The sequence below is a fragment of the Heterodontus francisci genome, chromosome 19 (assembly GCF_036365525.1).
Source record: "Heterodontus francisci isolate sHetFra1 chromosome 19, sHetFra1.hap1, whole genome shotgun sequence".
Lineage (NCBI taxonomy): Eukaryota > Metazoa > Chordata > Chondrichthyes > Heterodontiformes > Heterodontidae > Heterodontus > Heterodontus francisci.
The window spans coordinates 44316170-44331685 of record NC_090389.1 but is presented as its reverse complement, the minus strand read 5'-3'; the positions used below and the strand labels follow the sequence as shown (position 1 = coordinate 44331685).

The following is a 15516-nucleotide window of genomic DNA, read 5'->3' as shown; positions in this document are numbered from 1 at the left end:
TCTTCATGGGGTCTGGAGTCAATGTTGAAGACTCCCAGGGCAACTCCCTCCCGACTGTATACCACTGTGCTGCCACCTCTGCTGAGTGTCCTGCGGTGGGACAGGTCACACCCGGGGATGGTGACAGCGGTGTCTGGGGCATTGTCTGTAATGTATGATTCGGTGAGTATGACTATGTCAGGCTATTGCCTGACTAGTCTGTGGGACAGCTCTCCCAACTTTGGCACAAGCCCCTAGAGGTTAGTAAGAAGGACTTTGCAGGATCGACAGGGCTGGATTTGCCATTTCATTTCCAGTGCATAGGTTAATGCCGGGTGGTCGGTCTGGTTTCATCCCTTATTGACTTTGTAGCAGTTGGATACAACTGAGTACATTTCAGAGGACATTTGAGAGCCAACTGCATTGCTGTGGGTCACATTTAGGTAAGGACAGCAGATTTCCTTCCCTAAATGACATTAGTGAACCTGATGGATTTTTACAACAATCGACAATGATTTCATGGCCTTCGACTAGCTTTTTAATTCCAGATTTTTATTAATTGAATTCAAATTCCACCTTCTGCCATGGTGGGATTCAAAGCCATGTTGCCAGAGCAATGCCCTGGGTCTTTGGGTTACTAGCCCAGTTACAATACCACTACGCCACCGTCGCCCCCCCCATTACATTACCAAACCTCTTTGTGGTGTTAATGGGATCCTCTGGAATCTTCTGAGATTCAAGGCTCTACCCCTAAGGCTGTCCAGTCACACTTGGTGGGGGGTTCGTTCTTTCAAAGTCAATGGGTGTCGATGACCCTTGACGACCGTGCTGATAAGGCGATTTTAGGTAATTTAATGAGACATGAATTTGTTCTGACTAGGTCAAGTCAGTTGTGTTGTCTCCAGTCTAATCGCTTGGCGTTTCAAATCTTTGGTGTTTCTTGGCTGCCAGTTTACTTTTAAAAAAAGTTATTTTAAAGAATTTCCAGTAAAAGTCTCTAGCAAGGTTCCAACCGATGAAATTAATATTTCCCATTTGGCATGTGGGGTTTTCATGACACCGTCCTAGTGGTAAGATCATGAAAACTTTCTATAAATTCAGAAAACACTTCACAACCATCGTGATTTACTGGTGTATAATGACAGACTAGTCATTCCAAGTTCTCTCAGATCAGATATCTTGGAATGTCTACATCAGGGCCACACGGGCATAACGAAGTGCAGAGCACAGGCTCAGCCACCAGTGTGGTGGCAGGAATATCAAAAGACATAGAAAACATGGTCCTGAACTGCCAAGTACATACAATACATAGACCAGAACAGAGAGAACCTCGGATTATAACACAATTTCCAATCAGATCCTGGGAATGGCTAGGAATGGATTTATTTATGCACAACTAAAAATCCTCTATAATCATGATCGATTATTTCTCACAATGGATTGAAGTGAAAAGGTTGTACTCAACAACAGAATCGATTATCCGAAATTTGCGGGAGACCTTTGCGACACATGGTATCCCTGACAAAATCTTATCAGACAATGGACCACAGTTCGCAAATGAACACTTCACACAATTTGCAAGAAAATAGGGATCCGAACACCTCACGAGTTCACCACGATATCCTCAGTTGAATGGCTAGTAAGAACCATCAAGGCATTGTTGAATGAGAACAAAGATCTTGCAACTGCATTAACTGTCTATCTACTTCGTTGTTGTGTGGACTATCACTTTCTGAGCGGTTGATGGGGAGGAAGATAAATACCCAACTTCCCATTTTGCCGAGAAAACCTCTTTCAGGATTACACGTCAAATACAGCTGGGAAATGGTTCTGTATATTTTGAAGTCATTCTCAGTTACTAAACTGACACCGTTAATTAAAAATGCTTTTTTCACAATAAACCCATTTTCAGTTGTATTAATCAGTTGCCTAGTTACCACTCAAATATATGAAAGCACATTTTTAACAGGAAAACTTTAAAAAGTTTTAAAGCGTTGTCCAATTGCGCTGATTCAAGGCAGAATTTAATACACATTTGAGTGGAAACTGGGAAAGAAAACACTTCTCATTACAGGCGCAAGTTTCTGTTTTTTCGATTGTAGCCAAAGTGAAAACACTATCCTACATTGTTTTCCTTCCTGATAAAGCAACTTGTGAGTATCATACGACTGACTGTTGCAAAGGTCCTATGTATTTCAGCTCTTTATCCTACTAAGAGGAACTGTCAGATGACAACACTCATTTCTATAGCAAAACCAACAGACAGCACTTATTGTGCAGTTCACCAACTGGTGGAGTAATCAAACAACAGTACTGATAGCTTTAAGGGAGTTATCCTTTTCACCATACAAAAAGACTAACTTTGGAAAAACAAAAGCATAAAACTATGCATGCAAACAGCAAAGTTCAGAATAAATCATTGTAATTGTTCTGCTTTAATCTTGAATAGGTGAATTTGGTTAAACAGTAAAATATGAGGAAATACAATGGAACAGTTGAATTGTTAAGCCATAAATGCACTATAAAACGGAGTGAATCTATGCATAATGCCTCATACACAGTTATCCCAGGTACCAATGAAGTTGTGAACATATTACTTAAGTAGTTTTACATTTTTTAACCAACATTTTAATGAGTATTTATATAAAATACTGAGGAGTGCCAAGATGCTTCAATATGATTTTTCAGGATTTGATTGCTAAGCACCCGCTTGCCTCAAATTCAAACCACTTTTGGCACCTTAGTACTTGTCCCTTCAACAAAATAGTAGAACACTTGCACAGAAGAACGTTCTTTGGTAGTTAACAAAATTGCTCTGCGTAAGGTAGACCTCATTTTCCATTTACCTCAAGATCCATCAGGGCTGTTTTTTTAAAGAATATTTTTATTTATGGTATGGAGATTCTGCACTGACTCACATGGATCACAGGTTTGGCTTTGCAAGCATCGAAACCTCTGGGCTTCTGAATCCAAATGCAAAAAGTGAACTCTCATCCTAATGAACACAATACATCTACCAAGCAATTTATTTTCAGTGTGCACAAGTCTTATGAAACAATAATTTAATAAGAGCCACTGCGTATTTTGAAAGCTTGCCATAGGAAATGTGGTGCTACGACAGAATGGAATTCATAAACTAACATCTGTCATATGAGTCAATACAGCTAAAGTCTACCCTGGGAATTACGATTACTCAGACTATGCAGTGCCTACAGCAAAATGAACAACTGTTTTCTGCTCAGTCACCCTGTTTATTACTTAACTACTGCATCAGTCACAGAAGTAAAACTTGGGGAAAATGACAAACACATTAACTGCAACACCACTTACCAGTGACTACAAAAAGACTTTTAACATTAATTGACATATTATATCCAAAGGTACTGCACACAAATTCTCAGAACTACAATGTGTAGGCTTTTTTAAGCTAGTTTTAGCATGATCACCCTTGTTCTGTGATTGAAATTCAACTTCTACATGCAATAGAGTGTAGGTTGTCATTCCTTTTGAAAAGGAGGCAATCATCTGGAGCATTGCACCTTGAGTGATCACTTGAGCTTCTGCTGTTCTACTGCACAATAGGCCCCAATATCAGATTTGTGTCCAAAAGACGCAGCACCGAAATAAAGCAGAACAGGAAGCAGCTCAGGTGGCATTAAAAAATGGCCTGGAGGGAGCTCTGTATGTAGACACCGAGCCTCAAATGAAAAGATTACACAACACTAGACAATCTAAAGTCATTCCTCATTTTTAACCTCTAAATATTCTTGCAGTGCAAGGATTGAGGAGATGATTTCTGAGGAACACAATCTTCAGGCTAGTTTGGGGGTCTGCCAAGCCAAAACGCTGACGATCCCGAGTTGTCAAATGGAGATAATAACACTTGGTGAAAGGCAGATGGTAGAAACAGGATATAAAAAGGATGATTCAAAAATCATGATACACTAACTACAGCTAATAGAAACAGGAAATCTTTGCCCTACCCAAGACATTTTAAATTATAGATATATCATAAGAATGGAGCACAGTAACACATCAGCTTTCCATTCATCACAGTTCACATAGATACAAAACATCACATAGTACTGTTGGAAGTAAAGTTGGGAGTTCTCCAGTTGTCTTCCTTCATACCCATCCAGAAATCATCAGAAAACTAGCGAACAAGATATTGTCTGGAATTTGTCATTGGGCGGGAGACCCTGTCCATCTGCCGAAATGTCGGTGGCAAGCCCGCCTCCGCTGAACCTGGGGAGCCAGACCGGGATTTTCCGGTCCGCAGGCCCTTAATTGGTCTTGGGCGGGACTTCCACCTCCTTGAGGCAGTTAATCTGCCACTTAAGGGCCTTGATTGGCCTGGGGCGGGCGGGCCATTTCTCGCCCCCCCACCACCCCACACGCCTTCCACTCAATTTCACCACCATCCCATTTGTGTGGGCAGCATAAAATTCTGGCCATTGTTCCCATAAATTTGCTAACTACGAACAAAGAAAACAAACAGTTTAGACAGTTTCCAAATTTAAAAATAAAAGCAGTGGCCATTTAAGGGCAATCAATTTGGCCACTAATAAAATGAGCTTCCTCGAATCTACACAGTAGCCATACTATACAACAGTGTTCCTCCAAAATTTATAAAAGCAGTGGAAATTTAATGGCCATCGGCTTGGCTATTAACCAAATTTAACTGTAATCATCTCAACCGCTTGATGCGATGTGTTTTCTAAAATTGTTTAAATATATCAGCGGGAATCAAGTTGATCTTTCAATCAGTTGGACATTGCACACTTCATTACTTAAATAAAAGCAATGGCTGTACCCAATTAATCAATAAATGCCATCACAAACAGGCTGTACAACTGACAAATTAATTAATTAATTAAAATAGGCAGAAACAAAGCATTTCCCTGGAACAGGCCATGCTTTTCCCAAATAAATAAAACAGGGTAACAAAATAAAATAAATCAGGAATGGGTCCTGTCTCTTGAAATTTAATTAACTAACTAAAATGGGCAAATGCATAAAAAGCCATCGAGAACAGGCCTCATTTTATCCAAATTAATTAACTAAAAAAAGGGCCTGCAGTAGGAAATGCCCCCAGGAGCAGGTAACGGTTTCTGCAGATTAATTAAATAAAACTGGGTAGAAGCAAAGAAAGCCACAGGAAATGTGTCACATTTCCTGTGAACTTATTAAATAAAAGTTGCCAGAAATATATAATGCTGTTGGGAGCACCAAAGTTAATGAAATAAAAGCAGCTAAAAGTAAAAATGCTGTCGTCAGGAGCAGACCGCTATTTCTGCGAGTTGAATATTTCATTAAAAGCAGGCAGAAGCCTCCTTTTCATTCACTATGACTTGGGAGGGAGCGCAGGTAAACTTAACAGGTGATAAAGGAAAAGAACATAGATAAATTATTGAAAGATTTGATAGATTGCATGAGAAAAATGGAGTTCAGCATCTATTTTCAGAAGCCCCCAGCTATCTAACCAGTTTCTTCACTTTTGATTTGTATACTCCCGATCCCATGATGCTGATTTGCTGTTTTAATTTGAGCTAACCAACAAAATGTTACTAGTTGAGGTGTGACTGCAAAATGCAAGTTTACAGAATGGGAAGTGCATGCTGGATGAAGGACTTTTAGTATATTACTAGTACATCTCCCATGACATTACACATGAGGAGTCAGATTCAAGGACGGTATATATGTCGAGAAGGGCTCAAGATAAGGGATAGGTTTAGAAAGGGCAGATGGCAGAGATAAAGAGCAGACTGTAAGCAGGGAAGGAGAAAGCAGCCAGCACAAAAATATAGCAGGAAGAAGGGAGATGGACAGCAGGGGGAAAAGAGAGGGAGAGGGACGGCAGTGGGGGAGAGAGAGGGAGAGGGACGGCGGGAGGGGAAGAGACAGACAGACAGCAGGGGGGGGGTGGAAGAGAGAGAGTGGGACAACTCGGGGTGGGGGAAGAGGAAGAGACACGGGGGGTGGGAGAACGACAGCGGAGGCGGAGAAAGGGAGAGGGACGGTAAGGGAGATGCAAGGGAGAGGGATGGTGGGAGAGAGAGAGGGGGGTGGGGGAGATGAAATGGAGACGGATGGCGGGAGGGAGTGAGAGATGGAAGGAAGAGGGGAGGCAGGAGGGACAGGGCGGGGAGAGGGAGGGAGAAAGGGACGTCGGGAGACAGAGGGACGGAGGGAGGGGGAGAAGAGAGGGTCGGAGGGACATCAAAAGGGGGAGGAGAGGGAGGGAGGGACGTCGGGAGGGGGAGAAGAGAGAGAGGGAGAAGACAGAGTGAGAGGGACGTCGTGAGGTGGAGAGAGGGAGAGGGATGGCGAAAGGGGGAAAGAGGAGGAGGGGCAGTGGAAGGGGTGGGCAGAGGGCGAGGGACAGCAGCAGGTCAAGGGTCGCTGACCGGTCAAGGGGCGCAGACCAGAGGGGGAAAACAGAAAATGCTCTAGTATTCACTCCTCTGATTTTACTTTTCCAAAGACTTCCTTCATTCACCGTCACTGAGCAATACTCCAACTAATTTTATACCCTATTATAGCAGCAGAAAGTGAATTTAATTCATAATTCAGCTTCCATTTGGCAATGCAAATGGCATGCTTTTACACAGCTGGACTTTTAGAAACCACATTCCTGATGGCAACATCAAAGGCGAAGATTTTGATATGAGAAATTTCAACACAAAAAGGAAGAAAATTCTGCAAGCACAAACATGCTTACAGTAACTTGCACATACAACACATCTTTAAAAAAGTTGTTATTCGAAACCTCCTTCCAATACAACTATATAATTACGGTAGTAAAACTGAAGCAAGATGCCTTTGCCTATCAAATTGGCAACAACTATAATTTTTTACGCTGTGCTTTTACCTCCTCCTGATAAGATCCGACAATATAAAACAGAAAGGTTTTTTTTATCAGCAAGAAAATTAAAATCTCCTGCCTCCCCTCTTCCTTCCATCTCCCTCACCCTCTCCCCCCTCCGTCCCGCCATCCGTCTCCATTTCAGCACCGTTTTTGAATGCTTCTCTCCACTGTAAATGAAGTATTTCATGCTGTTTCTAGTCAACCATGAACTATAGGATTCTGCTTCTTTTTGTACAAACATCTTTATGAACTGGCTTCATTACCAGCTGAGAATGGGATTTGATTAGCAAGTCATTGAACTTTGTGTAAAAAATTTTCAGCTTGATATTCTCTTTGATTTTGGTTTTCAGCATGGTATATAAATCTAGCTGGCGGTTACGGATGAGCTTATGCCGTCTGTTATTTAATTAAGCGATAAACCATTCTACCAAGGGAGTATACAAAGAAATCAGCCCCAAGCAACTGAGGTTAAAAAAAATAAATATTCCAGTGTTCAGGGACTTGATTTTCTCAAAGTCATGGTTCACTAGTTTAAAAAAAAAGGCAGGCAAAAATGTAAGCATCATAGACTTTAAAAAGCAGTCAATACAACTGCTAACAACTTTATCAGGATCTCAAATTCCCATAACAAAACAGAAAACACAAGCCTGACCTGGATTAACATTCAGTAGAGACTATGATTTTTGTTGTACTGCACTTATCTAACAATTCCAGATTATCGCAAATAAAATAAAATAGATGCTTATTTTAAACCAACTGAAGCATCTTGTCAATTATCACTTTGTTTAATGTCTACATACTTGTTCATTAGACGCAACCAGGCAGCGAACAGCTTTAAATAATCTAAGCTCTGAAATAGGCAATGAAAAGTTTATATCATTTTTGAACTGTGGGTAGATTTCGTTCACCAGATTTTTCATTTTTTTCTGTTCATTTCTAACTCAAACAAAAAAACTGGGGGCATCAATTACAAACATTCCCAAGTTCCTCTATTTGCCTGTATCATCTTCAACCTACTAAAGGAAAAAATACAAAGATGTCTCATACAGTTGTGCAAGTACTGCTTAAGCTGTAGCCAGCAACCAAAATAACTTGGGAGGATGGATACCAGTAAGTGCCTCAGGAGTTAACGTGACTCCACTGTCAAACAGATACGTATTGATATATGTACTGCAGGGCTGGGAAATGTGCTCATATTCTGTAACTCATAACAGTTAGGTATAAAAATTTACACCTGGTAGTCTGTCAACTAAAAATCTGCACCATTGGAATATTTAAATAAGCTTGAAGGTTTTAATGCTTACTTAAATTGAGAAATATAAAATTAAAATACTTGTTCTTCCCCACATGGCAAAAGCAAACATATTTGAAAGAATTCTACCATAACATATTTATAAAGAAGGTTGTAGAAATGCTTAAAAATGTCAACACTTAAAGGTACACAGATTAAAAGGCAATTTTTAATCCTCTTTATTTACAAAAATAATTTCCTTTTATGAATGTACTATTTTAAATGCATATTTCATTTTATAGTTATCTTCGAACATTCTTAATAATGCACAATTGAAAAGTTCGGAGCACGTTTTTAACTCTTGAAAAAATAAATGTGTCAAATCAGTAAAAATCATTTTTGGCTTTGACTAAAATCTAATGAACTCTAGATTTTTGTCAATGGTGAGGTTACAGCCAGAAATGCAACAGAATTGTACAACCGCTGATGATGATACACCACTGAGAACCAGGTAAATTTTCATTGATACATCTTCATTAAATTTTCAAGGTAGACTGCCTGCATTATTAGTGTAGAATCCACCCAGCTGGGGAGAGCAAAGAGTGGGAAATCCGGTGGCCATTTTGTACCTTGGATAAAGTGGTTTCCTGTAACCTCCAAGGTTAATGCTTCTTCAGGGCATTGACCCACAAATTAAAAGACTGTTCCGCTGATGAGTTACTGTTCTGTAATCTGGAACCAGTTTGCCTCAAGGGAAGGCCGCTGCCAAAGTGTATGACCTTAGGGAAATAAGCAGCCTTGGCAGTAACTTTTATCCAGCAACCCCCACGTAGTTATTTAATGCCAAAATAAGTCAACCTTTGCAAGGCAACCAAGCTAATATGTGACAGTCATAGCTGATAACAATGTATTGTAATAAGCATCTTTCCCAGTTTCAGTCACCAACTCCGTAGAGCATCAGCTGTAACCTACCATGTACACAACAGCAGCAGTAGGGCATTCAGCCCTCAAGCCTGTACCACAATACCCTTTCACACCACCTTCCTTTTGAAAGTGTCCCATTTCTCAGCCAAACATATAGGGACACAGTGAAAGACTCAAGCTATTTCATTGCCAATAGCTGTTTTTAGCTCTATTGAGGATTCCTTTCTGAAACCTGGAGTGCTTCAATATGATGTCGTACAGAATGCCTTCACTCCCCCCACTTTCTTCTTTGAAGGACAATGTACCATAACCAAAAACAAGGAAGTACAACCTAAGCGCCCCAAGGTTTCTATTGCAAATCACCTTCCAACCACCTCAGACTCTCCTACAACTGTAGGAAGATTCGCAAGCTAATATCTAATGGCACAAAACAATTATCAAAAGGGGTGGCATGCTGCTCTTAAAAAGTAGGAACACCATCAAATTTATTTACAATGAGGTGCTTCTGTCACTGACAGCTCTGAGAAAAATGATTTGGGTTAGATGCGTAAAAAAAAAATCCCCAAATGGGAGCATTAATGGTTGTAGATTAAAGCTTCTTGTCAGCAAGCAACTGAGTTGAGCTTGTTGCCAAAGGGGGTCTCTGATGGTAGAAATCATTAGGCAGTGGGCTCAGATCTTAGTAAGCTGAAGATCTATTTTATGAGCTTTGCCCTTAACATCCAACAGCCAGCAAACTCAGTTATTGCTTCATATGGGAAGTGCAGCCTTCTCAAGCATTGCCGAGGTGTCACAGTGAAGAAGCCTTGCCTGGATGTAAGAGAGACATTGGTACCAGCAGGTAGGGGCCAGGTTACATATGATAACTGTCCAGCCTGGCATCTATCATGGTTCTCATGGTTTTTCTCTTCAGAACAGAGAAAGGGCAGAGGCTGAGGCAAGTCCTCATTGTTTACAGAAGTCAAATCTGTAAGATTTTTTTTTTTTTACAAAACTATAAAATTTGTCAATATTATAAAAAACATTTGCCTGTGGGAACTTTCACATCCACCTGAGAGAGCAGACAAGGCCTCGGATTAACGTCTCATCTAAAAGACGGGACCCTCTGACACTGCAGCATTCTCTCAGTATTGCACTGGGGAGTCAGCCTCGATTATGCGCTCAAGTCTCTGGGACTTGAGCGCAGAAATTTCTGATTTGGAGTCAAAGAATCAAAGAATTGTTATAGCGCAGAACGAGGCCATTCGGCCCATCATGTCCACACCAGCTCTCTGAAAGAGCAACTCCATCAGTTCCATTCCCCTGCCTTCTCGCCATAACCCTGCACATTCTTCCTTTTCATATAACAGTCCAATTCCCTTTGAATGCTTCGAATGAATCTGCCTCCACCACATTCTCAGGCAGTGCATTCCAGACCTTAACCATTCACTGAGTGAAAAAGCTTTTCCTCATGTCACTTTTGCTTCCCTTACCAAATACTTTAAATCTGTGCCCTCTCGTTCTCGATCCTTTGACGAGTAGGAACAGTTTCTCTCTATCTACTCTGTCCATATCCCTCATGATTTTGAATAGCTCTATCAAATCACCTCTCAGCCTTCTCCAAGGAAAACAGTCCTAACTAAGAGGCATAGAGTTATACAGCACAGAAACAGGCCCTTCGGCCTACGTGTCTGTGCCAGCCATCAAGCACCTAACTACTCTAATCCCATTTTCCAGTACTTGGCCCGTAGCCTTGTAAGCTGTGGCGTTTCAAGTGCTCATCTAAATACTTCTTAAATGTTGTGAGGGTTCCTGCTTCTACCACCCCTTCAGGCAGTGCATTCCAGATTCCAACTACCCTCTGAGTGAAAATATTTTTCCTCAAATCCCCTCTAGACCTCCTTGCCCCTTACCTTAAATCTATGCCCCCTGGTTATTGACCCCTCCGCTAAGATAAAAAGTTTCTTCCTATCTAATCTATCAGTGTCCCTCATAATTTTGTATACCTCAATCATGTCCCCCCTCAGCCTTCTCTGTTCTAAGGAAAACAACCCTAGACTATCCAGTCTCTCTTCATAGCTGAAATGCTCCAGCCCAGGCAACATCCTGGTTCATCTCCTCTGCACCCTCTCAAGTGTAATCACATCCTTCCTTTAGTGTGGTGCACAGAACTGTACACAGTACTCCAGCTGTGGCCTAACTAGCGTTTTATACAGCTCTATCATAACCTCCCTGCTCTTATATTCTATGCCTCGGCTAATAAAGGCAAATATCCCATATGCCTTCCTAACCACCTTATCTATCTGTGCTGCTGCCTTCAGTGATCTATGGACAGGTACACCAAATTCCCTCTGACCCGAAATTCCTCATCCCTGGAACCATTCTCGTGAAGCTTTTCTGTACTCTCTCCAAGGCCCTCATGTTTTCCCTCAAGTGTGGCACCCAGAATTGGACACAATACTCCAGCTGAGGCCAAACTAGTGTCTTATACAAGTTCAACTTCCTTGCTTTCGTACTCTAAGCTGCTATTAATAAAGCCCAGGATACAGTATGCTTTATTAACCGTACTCTTAACTTGTCCTGCCACTTTCAATGACTTATGCACATATACACCGAGGTCCCTCTGCTCCTGCACCTCCTTTAGAATTGTACCCTTTATTCTATATTGTCTCTCCATGTTCTTCCTATCAAAATGAATCACTTCACATTTCTCTGCATTGAACTTCATCTGCCACCTGTCTGCCCAGTCCACCAACTTGTCTATGTACTTTTGAAGTTTACACTATCCTCCTCACAATTCACAATGCTTCCAAGTTTCGGATCATCTGCAAACTTTGAAATTGTACCCTGTACACCAAGGTCTAGGTCATTAATATAAATCAGGAAAAGCAAGAGTCCCAACACTGATCCCTGGGGAACTCCACTACAAACCTTCCTCCAGCCCAAAAAACACCCATTAACCACTACTCTTTGTTTCCTGTCACTTAGCCAATTTCGTATCCATGTTGCTACCATCCCTTTTATTCCATGAGCTACAAATTTGCTCACAAGTGTGTTGTGTTGCACAGTATCAAATGCAAGAGCATTGCCCTCATCGACCCTCTTTGTTACCTCCTCAAAAAACTCCAGCGATTTAGTTAAACATGATTTACCCTTAAGAAATCCATGCTGGCTTTCCTTAATTAACTCGCATTTGTTCATGAGACTATTGATTTTGTCCCAAATTATTTTTTCTAGAAGTTTTCCCATGACCGAAGTTAAACTGACTGGCTTATAGTTGCTGGGCTTATCTTTACACCCTTTTTTGAACAAAGGTGTAACATTTGCAATTCTTCATTCCTCTGGCATCACCAAGTCTAAGGAAGACTAAAAGATTGTGGTGACTGCCTCTGCCATTTCCACCCTCACTTCCCTCAGTATCATCGGATGTACTTATCCACTTTAAGAACAGACAGTCTATCTAATACTTCCTCTTTATCAATTTTAAACCCCTCTAGTGTATGACTTACCTCTTCTTTCAAAATTGCCTGAGTCAAGAGCCAAGGCTAACAAAACTGTCAGTTTATTGTTGCTGCGTTACAGAAATGCCAGTGTAATTGTACCTTAAATGTAATACAGCAGTTCAACAGAGCTCCATTTTGGTAATCACACAAGAATGTGAATTATTTGAACTTTTTCATCTCTTGGGTAAATCTACTCTCTTCATCACAAGTACGCAAAACAATTTCTATGTTGACCTTGGAGGTGATGACAAAGAAACTGGCTAAAATCTACTACACTCATATGACATTTTTGTTGATTAATGTATATGCTTTAAAACAAGGAGGTTAGTTTGTACCAAAGCATGCTGCTGAGGTAAGTATTTCTCTCATTCCTTTGGGGACCTTGGAAACCAGCTAAATTTATCAAGGGGATACCTCATTGCAAAAACAGCTCAGTCTCAACTGATGTTTGATACTAATTCTTTCAGTTATTCTCATGTACGAGAAATGTTAATATGCCTTTTGGGTAAACAAAACCATAATCAACAAGCCTTAGTAGTTCCAGCTGATGACAGTATATCAATATGATAATGTAGTAGCATCAGGGGATCAGTTTTATCACTGATCTCTGGGTGTTGCACATATTCTGAACCATATACTCTAGTGTAACCTTGAAATGTACTTTATCATATTGAGATTCAAGTGTTCATGATGAATCTCTGGCAAATGCCCTTGATATTGGAGATTTCACTCGTGTGGTGGTAATTGAAAGCAGATCAAAATGATAAACAGTCAGTCATTTCAGGGAGTTGAAGGACCAACATGGTAGTATTCGCTGAAAAACTATGCATCCCGAGGCCAGGAGGTAGACTACGTTAGGAGCTCCTTAAACATAGTTAAGGGTGTGAACAAATGAGGTTCCAAAGGATTTGATGTTGAACACTCTTGAACATTTCCAAAAATAATCTTGGAGTGGGTGTTGGTAGCTTCACCCCAAAATTTGTGGATGATACCAAAATAGCAAGGGGTAGTTTACACACAGAAAATGGAGACAAGTTATAGGGAGAGGTGATCAGATAATTAGCAGCTGCATTTCAAGCTATAATATAAGCAGCAAGATCACAGGACTGACAAATTTTTTTTAAACACAAGACCAGTTAAGGAAGTGGAATCAGAGTAGATAGATCCTTCAAAACACCATGTCTGGCTGCTGTCAAAGTAAAAGTGATTTTAGATTGTGTAAAAAGCGTGTGTTGGTCAAATGAGACTATCCTGCCACTGTGTAGCACATACAGTCTGGAACCCTCACTACAGGAAGGAAGTAACTGAGCTGGAAAAGATGCAAAGAAGAGCTATATGGAATGATTAAGGAACACGAGAAGACAAGGACAGATTTACAGAACTGAGACCTTTCTCTTTCAAGAGAAGAAGCCTGGGAGGAGATTGCACTGAATTATTCACATTAATATGGCTTACAAATGTCAAAGTTCCCTAAAATATTGATTTGTATGGTACAGGCTGAAAAGGGGTAGCTTTAGGCTTAAGAAAGCATTACTTCACTAAGATTTTCTAGAGAAGCTCACTAAGGCAGTTTATGGGGCAACAAACTTAGATTTCTTCAATATCAAATTGGAAAAATCTTAAAGAACTCATCATCAGTTACAACTGCTAGGACAGCAAAAAGACAAATCTCAGTCTTGAAGTTTAATACCCAAACCAGGCAAAAATTAATTTTACACAACACAAAGGAACTCAAACCTTGTTTATTCACAGGTGACTCAAATGGTTAAAGCAGAAAATTCAAACTGAGGACAAAATGACTACATTCATGATTGAACTGTTGGACAAAGGTCGACTCAATAATATCTATAAAAATGTTCCCAAATTTTCATTGATTTTGCATTTGTGTTTTTTTTTTAAAAAAGAGGCAAGTTAATTTTTCCCCCACTATACTAAGAGAACACGTTTGTCATGTGGGTTATCCATGCTCTGAAAATCTTTCATAGAAAAATGTTACGACCAAGAAGGGAGTAAGCACTGTTAATTCAGTCCCACTACACCCCAGGTCATAGCAGATTATATAAAGTTTCCCACCTACTGAAGAATAGCCAAATTAAACATTATTTGCCCCCTCAGAATAAAGCCAAACCAGGTTTCTTTAAACAACATTAACTATCTATTAGACAAAAAATAATAGGTCTTCACTACTGAGATAAATCTATAAATATGTAAAAACTCCTTATTTCCTTAACCCTGATGCACACCCACACATATTTTTAAAAATCGGTTAACCAGGAAAAGAGATTTTTGATTTATAGCTGTTTCTTAAGAATAAAAAGGAAAAATTAAAATGATTGAGTTTATCATGCTCTGGTAGGATGTTTTCAGTATGGTGAGATATCCCAGAGTCGAATAGTTGGATGCCATTCGAAGTCTCTCCAGGAGAGGTTGAAGAATAGTCTGTGATGGGTAGGAGGTCACGGCAATTTAACAGCAGCAGGCGTCACAGAGGTCTTTCAGCAAAGGTGTAGCAACAGGTCTGTTTGGGTTTTGGAGTGGCAGTCCAGCAGTAGAAGCTTTTGAGATATTTCAGGATCTCCCAAAACACAGGAGGCAGCAGGAACCACAATGGATGCAGGGATTCTTCTCAAGAGTTGTAGGATTCCTTTAGAGAGAGAGGTCTTTTCTCTGGGTCTTCCTCTCTTGCTCCAGGTAGGTCAAAGCAAAGATTTCAAATGCCTGCCCTTTTTCCAACTCACTAGCTTTTTAAAGGGTCCAAAGTGAAAAGAAACCTTCCTGAACATGGTCACATCTGTCTGGACACACTGTCACTCAAAAAGCTGTTCTGAGGAATGTCCAACCCCTGTAATTTCCTTGAAGTTGATGGCTTTCCTGTCCTTGTACAAGTTCAACTTACTTTCAAAGCACCCATAAAGTTCAGTTATGAGCTTCCTTTCAAAACACTGCAAGGATTTCAACTATTTGCAGGTGTCTTCCACTGAGAAAAAATCCTTTTCTCAGCTTTTAAAACACACAGAATTCTAAGTTCAGAG

General features: G+C 40.4%; 1 protein-coding gene across 2 annotated transcripts in view; it reads right to left on the bottom strand.

Moving 5' to 3' along the window:
• The window catches only part of suclg2 (succinate-CoA ligase GDP-forming subunit beta), a 447524-nt gene that overhangs the window by 246620 nt on the left and 185388 nt on the right, over positions 1-15516 (bottom strand). The gene's annotated exons all lie outside the window — the stretch shown is intronic.